Source organism: Sarcophilus harrisii, chromosome 1, assembly GCF_902635505.1.
Source record: "Sarcophilus harrisii chromosome 1, mSarHar1.11, whole genome shotgun sequence".
Taxonomy (NCBI): Eukaryota; Metazoa; Chordata; class Mammalia; order Dasyuromorphia; family Dasyuridae; genus Sarcophilus; species Sarcophilus harrisii.
Window position 1 is genome coordinate 402,131,988 of NC_045426.1, and position 19,158 is coordinate 402,151,145.

Genomic DNA, 19,158 nt, shown 5'->3' on the forward strand with positions numbered 1-19,158 from the left:
TTGTAGTGTCAAGAAACTGGAAACTGAGTGAATGCCCATTAGTTAGAGAAAGGCTAAATATGTTATGGTATATAAATATTATAGAATATTATTGTTCTATAAGAAATGATCAGCAGGATGATTTTAGAGAGACCTGGGGAGAATTACATGAACTGATACAAAGTGAAATGATCAGAACCAGGAGATTATTGTACACAGCAACCAAAAGATTATATATGATCAATTCTGACGGATGTGGCTGTTTCCAGAGTTGAATCAGGCCATTTTCAATTATCTTGTGATGAAGAGAGCCATCTACCCAGAGAGAGGAGTGTGGGAACTGAGTGTGGACGACAACATAGCATTTTCATTCTTTCTGTTGTTTTTTGCTTGAGTTTTTTTCTCAGTTTTTTTTCTTCTTGATTCGATTTGTCTTGGGCAGCAAGATAACTGAATAAATGTGTATATGTATAGTGGATGCATATATTTGAACATGTTTAACATATATTGGGTTATCTGCCATGTAGGGGAGAGTATAGGAGAAAGAAAGGAAAAATTTGGAACACAAGGTTGAAAAATTACCCATGCATATGTTTTGTAAATAAAAAAAAATTAATAAAAAATGAGTGTTCAACGTTATCAAACATTTTTAATAATGATTTTTTTTTAATTTTATTATAGATATAATGAATTGTGTAAATAGCTTTCCTTATAATACATCATTTCAGATATAAATCTCACTTGATAACAATGTGTAATCTTTGTAATTTATTGTTGTAATCCTTAGCTAGTATTTTGTATATTTTAAATGAAGTTCTAATCACAACACCTTTCTGTATTTCAAGTAAATGTGACATCTTTTGAAACTCAAAGCACATTGGGAAGGCTAGATTATCTACATTATCTAATCAGGTCATATGTTCTTGAAAAGGGCAATGTTTGATATAAGTTTGTAATTTAATGTATTTGTCTCCCAGAAGACTATATACTGTTAAGCATGAAAATCAGTATAACACACTCAATAAGAATAACTGTTATGATATAGTCATAAGGCTCATCATGTATATAGTCTTCACATTTATTTCTAATTTCAAAGAAAGTAGCCATCCCTTATTTGCCCAGGAAAAAAAATAACTAGAAAATCATCAACCTTAATTTGTGGTGATGATGATCACCAAATAAGGAAGAAGTTTGTTTCCATTTGATAAACTATTTTAATTGGGTGTGGGAAGAATAGATCATGAACTTTTTATCACTTGCTCAGTCCCTCTTCCTTTTATTCAGTATCATTTTTTTTTTTTGCAAAGTGGTTGCCACCATACATTCTCATAGTTTCAAGCAGAACTTAAACCATAATATCATTTGGGACTGTTGGCAACAACATTACAGATGAGGACTCAATTATTTCTTCTAATGCCCTCTAATAAGAAAAGCCTGAATTATAGATGGTCCACTTGCTCCAAGTATCCAGAAGATTTCTATGTGGAGAGACATCTGATTTTTTTTAATTGATTGATTTCCTGATTTTTCTTCCAAGGGAGGATATAGTCTGGATTTTTTGTAAATACTCTATCTAGGAGAGATTTAACATTCCTGGATTTTGATATTAACAGTAATAATTGGCATTTGTGTAATGTTCATATATGAGTAAAATACATTACATGCATTTTCTGATTTATTTCTTATATCCCTATGCAATAGTAACAACCACCATTGTTATCCTCTTTTTATAGATGAGAAAACTAGTGTTCTGAGAGATTTAATGAATTCCCCATAGTTCATATAACAACTGAAAAACAGAGGTTAAGATTTGAACTCACTTCTTCCTGTTTCCTAGTTCAATATTGCTAGCTATACCATACTGTCTTTTTTGAAATAGATAAAAAGAACATTTTTAGTTGATCTACTGAGTCCTATGAAATCATAACATTATAAAGAATTTTAAAAATTGCCAAGATAGTTATTTTTGTATTTTTTTAAGCATCAGGAAAACTCTGTTTATCCAAATAGTGATATTTTCACAACTCTCTCTGACAAAATAAAAGCTGAGAAGAAAATTAGCAAATTCTTTGGATTCTAGACTATTACAGCTAAAATATCCTTTTTTGTGCTAGAAAATGGAATGTTAAAAAATCAACAGTAATACAAGCTGAAATTTTTAATATTTGTAGCATATGTCACTTCACAAGGGAATACAGACTGAATAAATAAAAGTTCAACAAAGATTTCAACACATTTATATATGAGATATCTGTAACATATTGGATCTTTACATGCATCACTAACTTTTCTCTTCTTCCTCTCCTCTTATTTGCTCTATTCTATAAGTACATAATGGCAAAGGAAATGAATATTTCCATATGCATACTGGCACAGTAAATTACTATGTTATCTTTTGATCAATGGATCTTCATATTTATGTGTGTATTCATTTATATATATTTATGCATTCACAAATGTGTATATACATGTGTTAGTTACTTGGAAATTAGATCTTTTCTGACTTTTCTTGTGCAGCATGATAATTGTGGAAACATGTATAGAAGAAATACCCATGATTAACATATTTTGGATTTCTTGCCATTTTGGGGAGGAGGTGAGAAGAAGAAAGGGAGAAAAAAAATTGCAGCACAAGGTTCTGCAGGGGGTAAATGGTGAAAACTATGCCTACATTTTGAAAATAGAAAGCATTTGAAAAAAAATGAGATCTTTATTACAGAAAAGTGATGAAAATTGTACTGATTTTTTTTTGTGCAAAAAAAAGCTGGTTGTAAGTTTTTATGTAATCAGAATCATCCATTTATTCTATTATGATCTTTATCTTTGGTTTGTTTGTGAATTATTTGAGAGGCAGTTTTCCTCACTCTGATTTTTTTATTATATGATTATATATAAACAGATAACTATTTATACTTAGGTAAATATTTAGCATCATTTAGGACTGCTCTAAATCCCTATTAATATGTTATGAGGTGTTGATCTATAACTAATTTCTGGTGCACTACTTTTTTTGTTTCCCTAACATGTTTGTTGAATAGTCAGTTCTTGTTCCAGTAGTAGGATCCTTATGCTTAATAAGTTATACCATTTTAATAATTCCATTCTGTGTACTCTAATTAATTTTACCAAATAGATGATGACTATTACTATTCAATATAGTTTGCAGTTTGGAATTGCCAGAATTGTTTCATTAGTGCTTTTTGTTTTCATTGTATTTTTTGAGATTCTTGAACTTTCGTTTCTCAGACAGATTTAATTGTTGCCTGTTCTAGCTCTATAATCATTGCTAATTTCATTGGTGCATTACTGAAAAAGTAACCTAATTTAGTTAGAATTGCCATTTTTGTTGCATTGTCCCAGTCTATTTCTGAACAACTAATATGCCTCCAATTATTTTATTCTATCATTATTACTGTAAAAAGTGTTTTTAGTTGTATCTATAGAAAGACTAATTAATTAATCTCCCAGTTTTTAACACATTTTGCAATTATTCCAAATAAAACTTTTTTAAATCTTTTGATATTGCTTTTTTGATAATATAAAGAAATTCTAAAGATTAATTTGCATTTATTTTATATCACATGTTTGAAGAAGAAATTATTTAAATTTATTTTAAGTAATTGTCTGAAGTTATTTTGCTAAGTAAGCTATATATAATTTTCAAAGTGTAATAACTATGATTTCTCTCTATTTTATTCTTATTCCCTAATTTTTACAGGACAAATCCTCTATCAACTAATAGTAATGATACTAGAAAATCATACTTCATCCTATTAGCAAATTTATATTTAATTTTAGATTGTGATTAGTTGTAGAAATATAGTATTTTACTATATTAAGAAAAGGCCCAATTATTCCTATCATCTAATTAGTGTTCTCTTCAGAAATGAATGTTGTATTTTGTCAAAGATTACTCCATTTATATAATCATATTATTCGATTCTCTTGTCATGAATATTTAATTTTAGTTTTCAGAATAATGATAAACTCTGCATTTCAAAGATAATCTCAAAGTCGAAGGGTCAAAGACAATAATCTATTCAATATGTTATTTTATCATTCTAAATATATTTTCTAAATTTACATTTATATTTATTAAAAGTATTGCTTTGTCTTTCTCTTATCTATTTGACTTCACTGTCATTTAGGTAACAAAATCATGCTATGATAATAGAAGAAACTTTACAAAATTATTTTTTCCTTATTCGTCAAATACTTTATGTTATACTAAAATAACTAAGATTATATTCCATTTACTTATTTGATGTTAAAGTATCTGGAAGAATTAGAGATTTGTCTTTTTTTTTTATTTTTTAGTTTAGGTTGTTTTTATTTTTTTATTTTTTTGGAATACTATTTTTTTAAATATTCATGTTGGCATATTATAGAATAAACGTGTTCTAATTATTTCCATTTATTTCTTTATAATTTTTATATTTATGATGTTTTCATTTGTCATGCAAATTATTTGATTGCCCTATCTTTCAAAAGCATCAAATTAATCTATTTTATAATTATGTTTTAAACCAAGCTACTGCTTTTTAAAATTCGAATGACTGAACAAATTGTGGCATTTTGTGCTATAAGAAATGAAGAAAATAAGAAATTTTCTGAAAATGTCAGGAAAACTTTCATGAACTTATGAAAAGTGAGTAGAACCAGGAGAATATTATACAGAATAACAATACTGTAGTAATCAATTATGAACAACTTGGCTTTTCTGAGCAACACAATGATCCAAGATAATTCAAGAGATTTATAATGAATAAGTACAATCTAAATACAGAGCGAGATCTGATAAACTCTTAGTGGACACTGAAATATGCTTTTCTCACATTATTTTACTTGGCCTTTTTTTAAAATGTAGAAAATATGATAATGTATTTTGCATTATTTCTAAAGTACAATTAATATATTGCTAGCCTTCCCAGTGCATTACAAATGGGATGAGAGAGATAGAGAATTTGAAACTCAAAACTGTAAAAAGAAAATATTAAAAATAAATATGTATATTAAAAAAAATGTAAACATAGCATCCTTATTAGTTCCTTGTTATTGTATTTACATTTTTACATGTCTCAACTGCTATTTTTGTATTTCAAAATTCCTATTGCACTTTGAACTTTTCTTCAAGAACTTTTCTGAAGTCTTTTTCATTAAAAATTCCATTTCTCTCTTAAGAATAAAATATCATAATTTTTTTCTTGATTTTAGAGGTAGATTCTTTGCTTCTAGAGGTATATTCCACTTTTTTGTGGCTTTTTTTGTATCTACATACATATACACACATTTAGGACTTAGTGGCACAGTGAATAGAAGGCTGAGCTTGACATCAGGAAGACTCACTTCTTTTAATTTTAAATCTCAAGTTAGGGACTTATTAGTTTTGTGACCTTGGACAAGTGAATTAAGTTAGTTTTCTTTAGTTCCTCATCTGTTAAAAAAAAAAATAGAATAGGGGAAGTGTAGAGAGCTGAAACTCTTGAGTTGATGCACTGAGGTCAGGCAGCAGAGCATTCAAGGCTAACTACTGATTGGACAATACTCTATGGGCATATGCTTGGAAAATGGCCCTTCCCACTATCCTGTGCTGACTCAATGATTGGTGTATGCAGAAAATTGTAGGAGGGACTAAGGGATGGAGTAAGACTAGCCAGAGTCACTTGGCCGTGAACGAGGAAGAAGGCGATTGCGGAGATCCTATTTCCATCCCCTTTACTTCTACCCGTAAAGACCAAGAATAAAGACTAAGGACTTTTGTTTATCCTGACTCTGGCTGATTCTGAGGTATCCCTAGGTGCTAGTGCAGTCATCACAAGGAAGGAAATGGTAAACCATTCCAGTAACTTTGACAAGAAAACTATAAATGTGGTAATACAGAGTTGGACTGGAAAAATTGAATAATAAAAACAAATATTTATATATAGATATGTCTTATCTATCAATAAACAATACATCTATATCTACAAATCTAATTTATATATTATTCTTATTTCTTTTCTCCTAAAAATTCTAGTTGACTTTAAAGTCAAGCTTTGATTTTTTATAAAGCTTTTTTTGTTTTCAAAACATACGTGTAAATAATTTGATAACATTGACTCTTGCATAGCCTTGTGTTTCAGATTTTCTTCTCCTTCCCCTCATCCCTTCCCCTAGATGGCAAGCAATTCACTATATGTTAAACATGCTAAAATATATGTTAAATCCAATATGTATAAACATATTTATACAATTCTCTTGCTGCACAAGAGAAAGCAGATAAAAAAAAAAGGGGGGGAATGAGTAAGAAAACAAAATACAAGCAAACAACAAAAAAAAGTATGAGAATGTTATGTTGTGATCCACATTCAGTTCCTACAGTCCTCTCTCTGGGTGTAGATGGCTCTCTTTATCACAAGATCATTGGAACTGGCATTAATCATCTCATTGTTGGAAATGGTCATGTTCATAAGAATTGATTGTCATATAATATTGATGTTGTCATGTAAAATGATCTCCTGGTTCTGCCCATTTCACTTAGCATCAGTTCATGCAAATCTCTCCAGGTCTTTCTAAAATCCTCCTCCTGATCATTTCTTACAGAACAATAATATTCCATAACATTCTTATACCATAATTCAGCCATTCTCCAATTGATGGGCATCCAGTCAGTTTCCAGTTTCTTCCCACTATGAAAAAGTCTTCCACAAACATTTTTGCATATATGGGTCCCTTTCCTTCCTTTAAGATCTCTTTGGGCCCAATTGAAGCACTGCTGGGTCAAAGGGTATGCACAATTTGATAACTTTTTTAACAGAATGGCTGGATCTGTTTCCAACTCCACCAACAATGTATTAGTGTCCCAGTTTTCCCACATCCCCTCCAATATTCGTCTTATTTTTGTTTATTTGTTCATGAATTCTTCTAGTTTCTTTGAATTTTTACATTATATTAGGACCAAGCTACTTTAGTACTACAGAGAATGTTGTGGTTCTATTTAACCTGAATCTACTTATATTTATCTTCATTTTGCAGATAACAGAAAGATACTAAATATATGTTTGTGTATTGCAAGTGAATCATAAATAGTAAAGGAATATGTTATAGATGACTATAAAAGTTGCTTAGAAAATAGGTCATTTTGTAGGAAATTGAGGTATTTTATTATAATTACAAGTTGTAAGAACATTGTATCTACTATATTTGGGTCAAAAGGTATTGGCTTTGTATTTTTTCACAATAATTAAATATTGAACTATGTTTACAATAGTAATTTCTTGCAAACATCTTCAGTTTTACCTAACATGAAGTCATAATATCCTTTAATGATTGCCACAGTTCCCACTTAGGAAACCCAAACTGAATCAGTATAGATTTGTGAATTTCAATTCTCTCCCCAAAAGCATTTCTGGATATAAATCTGCAGTGAGGATTCTATCAACAAAATTTGTGAAACATAGATTATTAAAGGAAAGTGGTAAGGATTGACAAAGGAAGAGGGATTAAAAAGAGGGTGAGGGTGTTAGTATCTCTAAATCTATTATTAATGATATTAAATTCTAGATAATATCTGGATAAGTGAACCTACCTCTCAGTAAGAAAATTCATAGGAAAAGTGTGATGACTGCATTTAGCACCCAGAGTACATTAAAATCAACCAGAGTCAGGAAGTCAGGATAAGGAGAAATCCTTGATCTTTCTTCTTTGCAGAGCTAAAGGGGAATGGTGATAAGAAGTGAGTGCAATCATGACATGAATCTGGCCAGCAATGCCTCTGGCTCTCACACTCCACCCACCAAATATTCTACACAGTCTCCTATACAACACATTGAACTTGCACAGAGAGTAGGTGGGGCCATTCTTTCTCCAGGTATATATTAATAAAGTATTGTCCAATTGCTAATTAGCCTCAAATGCTGGAGACCTCAATGCAATGACTCAAGAGATTCATCCCATTACAGAAAAGTATAAAGGAAAGATAACATCTAAGAAGAATCCAGTACCTAACAATCTTTAGAAAAACTATCACTATACCTCTTGCAGTAAAAGGGACTGCAAGGTTTCTAGGACTGCTGTTTTCCTGAACAGTGGACATGAGAAAAGCAGAAATGATTCATAATTTTTTTCAACAATAAAAATTTATTATATATATTTTTCCCCTTTGGATTGTAGAGTTAGTCCTGGTCTGAGCCAGACACTATGTAAAATAATTTAGAAGCATTACTATATATATATATATATATATATTTCACCAGGAATTCCAATTCTGCCTACAGGATTTGAAATTGAAGAACTTGTGAATGCACTTAAAAATCATGTTTGTAGTGGATAGAGCACCAGCCTTGAAGTTAAGAGAAACTGAGTTCAAATCTGACCTCAGACATTTAACACTTCCTTGCTGTGTGATCCTGGGCAAGTCACTTAATCCCAATTGCCTCAGGGGGAAAAAAAGCATGTTTGTAGACAACTCTTAGCTATAGAGATTAAAGCAAATAACTTACTTTGGGGAATCCATTTCTCCATTTATATGGAAAAGGGGTAGCTGTCCATCTATTTAGATACTTGCTAGGTGTATTATCTTGAACAAGTAACTTAATCTCTGTTAGCCTCAGTTTCTTCTACTGTAAAATGAAAGTAATAATAACACCTACCTCTTAGAATTGTTGTAAGGATCAAGTGAGAAAATAACTTTAAATTGCTTAGTATGATAAGTGTCATAAAACAAGAGCTATATAAATGTTAGCAACTAAGTGTTGTCATTACATAGATGCCGAGAGAATACATGAGTGATTTACCATCACTTGCTCTTACCTTAAGGCTGATCCAACATACTTTCTAATCATACATCTCCCTAATAATATTTTTTTTGGTAAAATTTCTCTTGAGCAGTTCTTGGTTTATGATATAGTGAATCCTGGTTATATCCATTATGCACTTCTTCATTGCTTTTAGGTCACATAAAACTTTAACTCTTAAAAAATTGATATAATTATTTTATATGCAATAATATAAAATCAGTAGAAGTATATTGTTATTAAAAAAGATAAATTACTGAATAAAGGATAAATAAAATAAATAAAGGATAAATAAAAAAGGACAAAATTTCCCAATGCAATTCAGCTCACTCTAATTCTTTTGGTGTTTTAGGAGATATAATTGCCCATTGTTGATAATAGATGAATATATTTAATGACCAAATAAGTAGATTACATTGTCTATCTTCTATATAGAAAATTGAAACGCATAAACAACATGTGTTATGGTAAGAAAAGGATTTCATAACAAAACAATGGAAAGATGTAATCATAAAAGACAAAATAGACAATTCCTATCATATAAAATTAAATATCTTTTAAATGAATAAAAATATATTTTAAGAATGAAAGTTCTCAATTAGAAAAAAAGTAGACATCACTTATAAATGTTCACATATACACAAATACATAACATAAATGGACTTGACAGAAAAATCAATCCATTCCCCATACCAAAAAAAAAAAAAAGTCATTCTCCATAAAAAATGCAAAATATTAACAATTATATGCAATGTTCCAAATCATTTATAAGACAAATATGAATCAAAGATATTTTGGAGTTTCTCTAAAAACAACAAATTCACAAATATGAGAAAAATACTCAAAGTTGGAAGGCCTTTTAGAATTCAGACACATTTTATACTGTTGTTTTGCTATTGCTGGAAGCAGTTTATTTTGGGGGTTTTGTTTTGTTTTGTTTTAGATGTAACTTGCTCAACTCATTTTGAAAAACAATTTGTAATTCTATTAGAATATCACATAATCTGTATTTTTGACCCAGGGATGCCATTAATTGAAAGATAATTAAAACAATCATTTAGTAGGCAATTTCTTTTACATAGGATACATACATTCAAGGAGTTCAGTGGCATAGGCAAACATCTTATAAATGCTGACATATTAATTGCACAACTTTTGTTCTTTGCAAAAAAGAAGGGGAATCCTTATTAATTATAGAAAGGAGAAATAAAGTATATGACTTTAATAACAAATGGTAGCACTTTTAAAAATGCCAAATACTATATTTCAGAGAAAATGTTCATTATCGAGTAAAAGAAAAAAGCATATTAAAGATAATGTTAAAAAGTGACAATAATGTTGATGAAAGCAATGTAAGAAGATATCTGACTTCAAATGAAATGCATGACATGTTTTTTAATAGAAGATTGATGATAACACAAGTCCCTTTACTTAGTAAAAACAAATGGTGTCCTATAAGTATAGAAGGTTATATGAGTTCGGGGGAGGAAGCTGTAAGTTTTGTTGGCTTAACTTCTTTTTTTTTCTTCTTTTTTTGATAAATGAGGCATGAAGTAGGTAGAAATAAAAAGTGGATGCAGATTTATTTCAATAAATGAATATATTTATTTAAGAAAAGAACTAGTTAATCTACCAATTAGTACAAATTCACTAAGAAGTCATATTACATAAAGACAACCTGAACAAGTTTGATGCCAATGCCATACATAAGAAAGCAACTCTGTACTACAATGTCTTTATATGTAAAATGAGACAATAATGCTTATATGCATACATAATCTCAGGGGCTTATTGCAATACTTAAAGTACACAATGTATATGAAGCTGTTTGTTTTTCAAACTTTAAAGTGCCATCTACATGACAACTTTTTATTATTGTTATTAGTAGAGTAATAAGTTTTGTATGAAAAAGTCTGTTCATTTTTCTCCAATGGAAGGAATTAAATGAAAATTGGGTAAAACTTCCACCCTCAAATCACACCCACCAAAAAAAGATTTTGGGGTGATGGCAGAATATTTGATAAAATGATAAGCTTTCTAGATCTCTCCTACAAACCACTTAGAATAGCAGCTCACGGAGAATATAAACAATAAAAACAACAATAACAAAAAAGAGTTGGGTCAGAACAATGATGCTCTTGGGACAAGCAGGGAAGATTTAAATAGAGATACCAGAACCCAAGTTTAGCCTACTTGAAGTATAAACAGCTCCACTCCAATTCCCCAGAAATAGCAAGTGGTGAGCCCTGGGGCTAACTGGGTTGGGAGGTAGCTCCAGTCCCAGTCACAGGTATTTTTACCTCCTCTACATCATGTGGAATATGACAGAAATTGTGAGAAGTCTGAGACTGATTTGGAGAAGATTGAGGGAACCTCTGCTGATAAATTTTGCCCAGCCCTACTGGGCTGCAAAAATGCTGTCCTGGGCAAGAAAAAACCAGTATGTGCCAAATTAGGGAAGAAACAGTGGGGAGAGATGCTAGTGGATGCTGGCGCTTCCAGGAGGGCAGAGTTCTTGGGTTCAAATTCTAGGTCAGAGGAGAAAATTGAAGGCGGACCTGGGGTCAAAGACATCATCCTCCTTCTACCCCAGAGCTAGAGGTGATTTACAATAACAAACTGCTATTTTTAAAAACAGGGAGACTTCTGGGATGGAGCCAAGATGGCAGAGTAAAATCAGAAAGTTGCTTGAGTTCTCCTGGTTTCCCTCAAAAACTACATGAAATAAAGCCCCTCAATATAATCTAACATAATAAAACCACTCTGCAGATCAAGATGGATTAGAAAAGCTTCAAGAAAGGTCAATCTCCCTAAACTGAAAAGGATGTTCAGCCCTCAGACAGATTCTGAGATAGCCAAGGAGAGGGTCTTTATCACAGCAAATCAACAACTGAGAAAGTAGGTCCTGGCTCAGTAGAGGAGCCAAGCAGTGGGGAAGTTTCCAGTCTCAATTCAGAAGACACACTCTGGGAAAACCAGCTGTTTCCTGAACAGAGTAGGCAAACATACCTCTTCCAAACACTGTGCTCAAAGTCAAGACCCAGAGCTACACAGGAAGCTTGGAGCAGCATCCCGTTTATAGCAGGAGGAGAGCTCAAACATAAAAGAAAAAAAAATGTTAATACCAAAAGAAAAGAAAAGAAAATGAGCAAGAAATAGAATAGAACATTAACTACAAAAAGCTAATATGACAACAGGAAAGACCAAAACATCAAATTAGACAAGGACTAATGTCAAAAGCAAAAATATCAAATTTCAATGATTGGTCTCAAGCCCAAGGAGGCTTACTGGAAGTGCACATAAAAGACTTTAAAAGGCAAATAAGAGAAGCAGAAGAAAAAAAATTATAAAAGAAATGAGAAGTATGCAAGACAGAGTCAACAGCTTAGGAAAAGAGGGAATTACTTTAAAAATACAATTGGCCAAATGCAAAAAAAAAAAAAAAAAAAAAAAAAATCCACTGAAGGAAGCAATACCTTCAGAAGTAGAATTAACCAAATGAAAAAAGGGATACAAAACCTAACTGAAGAAAATCACACGTTAAAAACTAAAACAGTGTAAATGCAAGCTAAAGACTATGAGACAGCAATAATCAGTTAAACCAGCTAAAAAGAGTGAAAAGATAGAAGAAAATGTGAAATACCTCATTAGAAAAATAATTGACCTGGAAAATAGATTCATAAGAGAAAATAGAAAAACAATTACTGGTCTAGCTGAAAGCCATGACCAAAAAAAAGAGCCTAGGCACCATTCTTCAAGATCTGACCAAGGAAAACTATCCAGATATTCTAGAAACCTAAAGGGAAATACTCATTTAAAGAATCCATTGATCATCTTTAGAAAGAGATCTCAAAAAAACCCAAAAAAACAAAAAAACGAAGGAATAGTGTTGCAAAACAAAAAACTACAGTCACAAGGAAAAAATACCACACACTGCCAGACACAAACAATTTAAATATGAAGGAGAAATTAATAGGATTATCTAGGATCTGTCAGCATCTAAAATAAAGGATTGGAGGGCCTGTAATGTCATATTCTGGAGGGCAAAGGATCTGGAGTTACATCTAAAAATTAACTACCCAGTGAGACTGATCATCATTTTACTAGAGAGGAAACAGATTTTCACTGAAGTAAGAGAATTTCAATCATATCTACTGAAAAATGCCAGAATTGAAAAAAATAATAATTTTCAAACACAGGGCTCAAGAAAAGCAAAGAAAGGTAAACAGGAATATATAATTTAAATGTTAAACTGTTTACATCCATAGATGAGAAAACAACATCTGTAATTCTTGAGAACTGTATCTGTTAGTGGAGCAAACAGAGTAGGGCATCACATTGAATGAAGCTGTGGTTGTAAATGGACTCTGATGTGATGACATCACAAAAAAGACATTAAGGAATGGAAAAAGTCCATCCCTTTTGGGGTGTAATAGAAGAAGAGGAAAAGGGAAGTATGATGGGACAAATTAGATCACATGAAGAGGCACAAAAGACTTATTACAATCCACAGAAAGAATGGGGGGAACTGAGCATTGTCTGAAGCTTGATCTCATCTGTTTTGACTCTAAGAGGAAATAACTTAATCATTCAATTTGTTATAGAAATTTATCTAAACCTATAAAGAAGTAGGAGAAAGGGGAAAGAAAAGGGATGGGATAGATAGAAAGGAGGGCAGAAACACTATGGGAAAAATAAGAAAAAGTGGGAGTGTGATAAAGGATAAGGTAGTGGGTGGAGTGGATAAAAAAAAAACACAACTAAGAGAAGGAGGGAGGGATAAGAGAAGGGAAATTAGTGAGTGGGGTGGGTCAGAAAAAAAACACTACTAAGGCAAGGGTGGAAAGAAAGAACAAAGGTATATGCAAAGGAGAAAATGGGATGGAAGAAAATACAAAACTGATAATCAAAACTGTGACTATGAATGGGATGAATTATCCATAAAAGAGAGGCAAATAGCAGAGTGGATTAAAAACCAGAATCCTACAATATGTTGTTTGCAAGAAATACATTTGACACAGAAAGACATATACAGAGTAAAGTTAAAAGGCTGGAACATAATTTATTATGCTTCAGTTGAAATAAATTTAAACAAAAAAAAAAAGCAGGGATAGCAATTCTGATCTCAGATAAAGCAAAAGTAAAAATAAATGAAATTAGTTAAGGAAGGAAAGTATATCTTGATAAAGGGTACCATAAACAATGAAAAACTAACAATAGCAAATGTATGTGCACCAAGAGGTAGAGCATACAAATTCCTACAGAATATATTAACCCAATTACAAAAAAGAAATAAACAACAAAACTAGGAGACCTCAACCTTCAACTCTCAGAATTAGACAACTCTTACCATAAAATAAAAAAGAAACAAAAGAGGTTAATAAAATCAAAGAAAATCTTTATATGATAGACAACTGGAGAAAACTGAATAGAGACAGAAAGGAAAACATCTTTTTTCTTGGCAGTGCATGGCACCTGAATAAAATTTGATCATCTATTAAGGCATAAAAGTTTCAAAATTATATGCAGAAAGGCATAAATAGAAAATGTTTCCTTTTCAGACCACAGTGCAATAAAAATGATATTTAATAAAAGGCCAGGGGAAAATAGATTAAAAACAAATTGGAAATAAAAAAATAATAATCTAATTCTAAAAATGAATGAGTCAAACAACAAGTCAGAGAAACAATCCATAATTTCATCCAAGAGAATGACAATAATGAGACAACATCCAAAATTTTATGGGATGCAGCCAAAACAGTTCTTAGAGAAAATTTTATATCTCTAAATAGCTACATGAATAAATTAGAGAAAGAGGAGATTAATGAATTGGTGTGTGTAAATAAATAGAAACTAGAACCATCCACAAATATTTGCAATGGAGAGGAGTTGGAGGCATTCCCATTAAAATAAGAGATGAAACAAGGGTGCTTATTATTAGCACTATTATTCATTATTGTCCTAGAAATGTTGGGTTTAGCAATGAGAAAAGAAAAAGAAATTAAAGAAATTAGAATAAGGAATTAAAATTATCACTCTGCAGATGATATAGTGATATATTTAGAGAATCAAAGAGAAACTTCTAAAAATTTACTTGAAATAATGAACAGCTTTAGCAAAGTTGCAGGATATAAACTAAACAAACACAAATCACCTACATTTTTATATATTAAAGCCCATCAGTAAGAGACAGAAAGAGAAATTCCATTTAAAATAACTGTAGATAAAATAAATATTTGGGTGTCTACCAAAACACTTCTCACACAGATAAAGTCAGATGTAAACAATTGGAAAAATATCAATTGCTCTTGTGTAGGTTGAGCTAATACAATAAAAATTATAATTCTGCCAAAATTTTTATATTTATTCAATGCCATGCCAACCAAACTTCCAAAAATTATTTTTTGAAAGAGGAAAAACTAAAGAAAAAAATATATGAAAGAACAAAAAGTCAAGAAAATCAAGGGACATAGTGTGGATGGTAGCTTATAGTACCAAACCTCAAATTATATTATAAAGCAGCAGTCATCAAAACCATTTGGTATAGGTTAAGAAATAGAGTGGTGGAACAGTAAAATAGATTAGATATATGGTATTTGATAAATCCCCAAACTCCAGGCTCTGGAATAAGAACTTACTATTTGAAAACAAATTGCAAGGAAAAGTAGAAAATTATATGTTAGTAATTTGGCATAAACATATATCTCATACCCCATACCAAAATAAGGTCAAAATGGAAACATGATTTGGGCATAAAGGTTGATACCATAAACAAATTAGAAGAGCAAGGGATAATTTACCTATCAGATCTTTGGAGAAGGGAGGAATTTATGACCAAGGAAGAGCTAGTGAAAATTATGAAAGGCAAAATGGACAATTTTCATTACATTAAATTAAAAAAAAAAAAAGCTTTTGCACAAAACAAACCAACAGAAACAAAATTTAAAGGGAAGTATAAAGCTGGCAAAAAATCTTTATAGCCAATGTTTCTATCCACCTAGGTGATCCCATAATTTTTTAATAAATTTCACTAAATAATTTATACTTATAAATTAGCCAAGATCTGGAAAGACTGTGATTTGCCTGAAAGTTTGAAATCACTGATTGAATTAAACATATTATCAGAACCAACATTTTACTTTAAATTTTTCATTCCAATTTCTCAGAATTTACAACACAGCACACACAAAACATTATACCCACTTTCTTTTGTGAAATTATTTGGAATGATATGCTGCACAAAAGATATAGTGCAAAGACTTCCTGCCAACTACTGGCAAAACATTTTTTTCAGCCTTCACATGGGTATTCTGGAAACCCATGTAGGAATAGTTTTATCTCTAAATTTGAACATTTAAAATATTTATTTTTGAGATGTCTGTCTTCATTCACATGACTTTCTCAGGTGAATTTTGGCAAATTTTCTTCAATAAAACTGCAAATTGCTCTAAATGATAGGGGCTTAATCAGTAGTGTGCATTCCTAATTTTTGGTCCAAAAGAAAATGTGAATGTTTTAGTTGTGACTAGTACATTACTTTCAACTATTGTAAATGACTAAAATAACTTTTCCACTATTCTTTTCTGCTTATGACTTCTCAACTTCAGATACATTTTATTTTATCAGTTTCAAGAGACCTAATTAAAGTAACAGATGAAAGATTCAATTTGGATGAATTCCCAGAAAAATAGTCTCTTTCTGGAAACAGATTTTTCAGAATGTTTTATTTCTGAGAATAAGATTTGGTGACAAATAACTACTGTCTATTTAATGAACAAAGGTCAACTAGTCATCTGTGGTGGCTTAATCTCCAAATATACATTTGGACCTTTTGTCTCAGAATCAAGACCAAAAGGATTTCATATTATCTGAAACTATAGTCTATTTGTTTTTTTTATTTTTTTTAATAGCCTTTTATTTACAGGATATATGCATGGGTAACTTTACAGCATTAACAATTGCCAAACCTCTTGTTCCATTTTTTCACCTCTTACGCCCCATCCCCTCCCCCCCATGGCAGGATGACCAGTACATGTTAAGTACATTAAAATATAAATTAGATACCCAATAAGTATACATGACCAAAATGTTATTTTGCTGTACAAAAAGAATCAGACTCTGAAATATTGTACAATTAGCTTGTGAAGGAAATCAAAAATGCATGTGGGCATAAATATAGATTGGGAATTCAATGTAATGGTTTTTAGTCATCTCCCAGAGTTCTTTTTCTGGGTATAGCTAGTTCAGTTCATTACTGCTCCATTAGAAATGATTTGGTTGATCTCGTTGCTGAGGATGGCCAGGTCCATCAGAACTGGTCATCATATAGTATTGTTGTTGAAGTATATAATGATCTCCTGGTCCTGCTCATTTCACTCAGCATCAGTTCGTGTAAGTCTCTCCAGGCCTTTCTGAAATCATCCTGTTGGTCATTTCTTACAGAACAGTAATATTCCATAATTTTCATATACCACAATTTATTCAGCCATTCTCCAACTGATGGACATCCATTCAGTTTCCAGTTTCTAGCCACTACAAAAAGGGCTGCCACAAACATTCGTGCACATACAGGTCCCTTTCCCTTCTTTATAATCTCTTTGGGATATAATCCCAGTAGTAACACTGCTGGATCAAAGGGTATGCACAGTTTGATAACTTTTTGAGCAACGTTCCAAACTACTCTCCAAAATGATTGGATTCGTTCACAACTCCACCAACAATTCATCAATGTCCCAGTTTTCCCACATCCCCTCCAACAATCATCATTATTTTTTCCTGTCATCTTAGCCAATCTGACAGGTGTGTAGTGGTATCTTAGAGTTGTCTTAATTTGCATTTCTCTGATTAATAATGACTTGGAGCATCTTTTCATATGACTAGAAATAGTTTCAATTTCTTCATCTGAGAATTGTCTGTTCATATCCTTTGACCATTTTTCAATTGGAGAATGGCTTGATTTTTTATAAATTAGAGTTAATTCTCTATATATTTTGGAAATGAGGCCTTTATCAGAACCTTTGACTGTAAAAATATTTTCCCAGTTTATTGCTTCCCTTCTAATCTTGTCTGCATTAGTTTTGTTTGTACAAAAACTTTTCAGTTTGGTATAATCGAAATTTTCTATTTTGTGATCAGTAATGATCTCTAGTTCTGCTTTGGTCATAAAGACCTTCCCCTTCCACAGGTCTGAGAGGTAAACTATCCTATGTTCCTCTAATTTATTAATAATTTCATTCTTTATGCCTAGGTCATGAACCCATTTTGACCTTATCTTGGTGTACGGTGTTAAGTATGGATCAATGCCTAGTTTCTGCCATATTAGTTTCCAATTTTCCCAGCAATTTTTATCAAACAGTAAGTTCTTATCCCAAAAGCTGGGATCTTTGGGTTTGTCAAAGACTAGGTTGCTATATTTGTTGACTGTTTTATCCCTTGAACCTAATCTATTCCACTGATCAACTAATCTATTCCTTAGCCAATACCAAATAGTTTTGGTAACTGCTGCTCTATAATATAATTTTAGATCTGGTACAGCTAAGCCACCATCATTTGATTTTTTTTTCATTAATTCCCTTTGAAATTCTTGACCTTTTGTTTTTCCATATGAATTTTGTTGTTATTTTTTCTAGGTCATTAAAATAGTTTTTTTGGGAGTCTGATTGGTATAGCGCTAAATAAATAGATTATTTTAGGCAATATTGTCATCTTTATTATATTTGCTCGCCCTATCCAAGAGCATTTAATATTTTTCCAATTGGTTAGATCAGACTTAATTTGTGTGAAAAGTGGTCTGTAATTTTGCTCATAAAGTTTCTGATTTTCCCTTGGCAGATAGATTCCTAAATATTTTATATTATCAGTAGTTACTTTAAATGGAATTTCTCTTTGTAACTCTGACTGTTGGATTTTGTTAGTGATATATAAGAATGCTGATGACTTATGTGGGTTTATTTTATAACCAGCAACTTTGCTAAAGTTGTGGATTATTTCTAATAACTTTTTAATAGAATCTCTGGGGTTCTCTAAGTATACCATCATGTCATCGGCAAAGAGTGATAATTTGGTTTCCTCATTGCCTATTCTTATTCCTTTAATCTGATCATAGTCAAATTACTTGCTTCACAGAGTGGTTATCAAGTTCAATGAGATTTATCTCAAAATTATGTCTAATATATTCATATAAATATGAATTATTATTATTCACATAAAATTATTCACACAAAAGCACTGTGCAAAATAAGTTTTAATGTCTTTCAAGTGATTTCAGGTAATTGTCTACCCTAAATAAAAATGCATTCTTTTGATTCCCCTGAAACCTGAGTCAAGCCAAAACAATAGTTTATTATTTCAGCATTCAGTAACATCACAAGCATTAAAAATAAAACTCTTATACCAAAAGATAGAA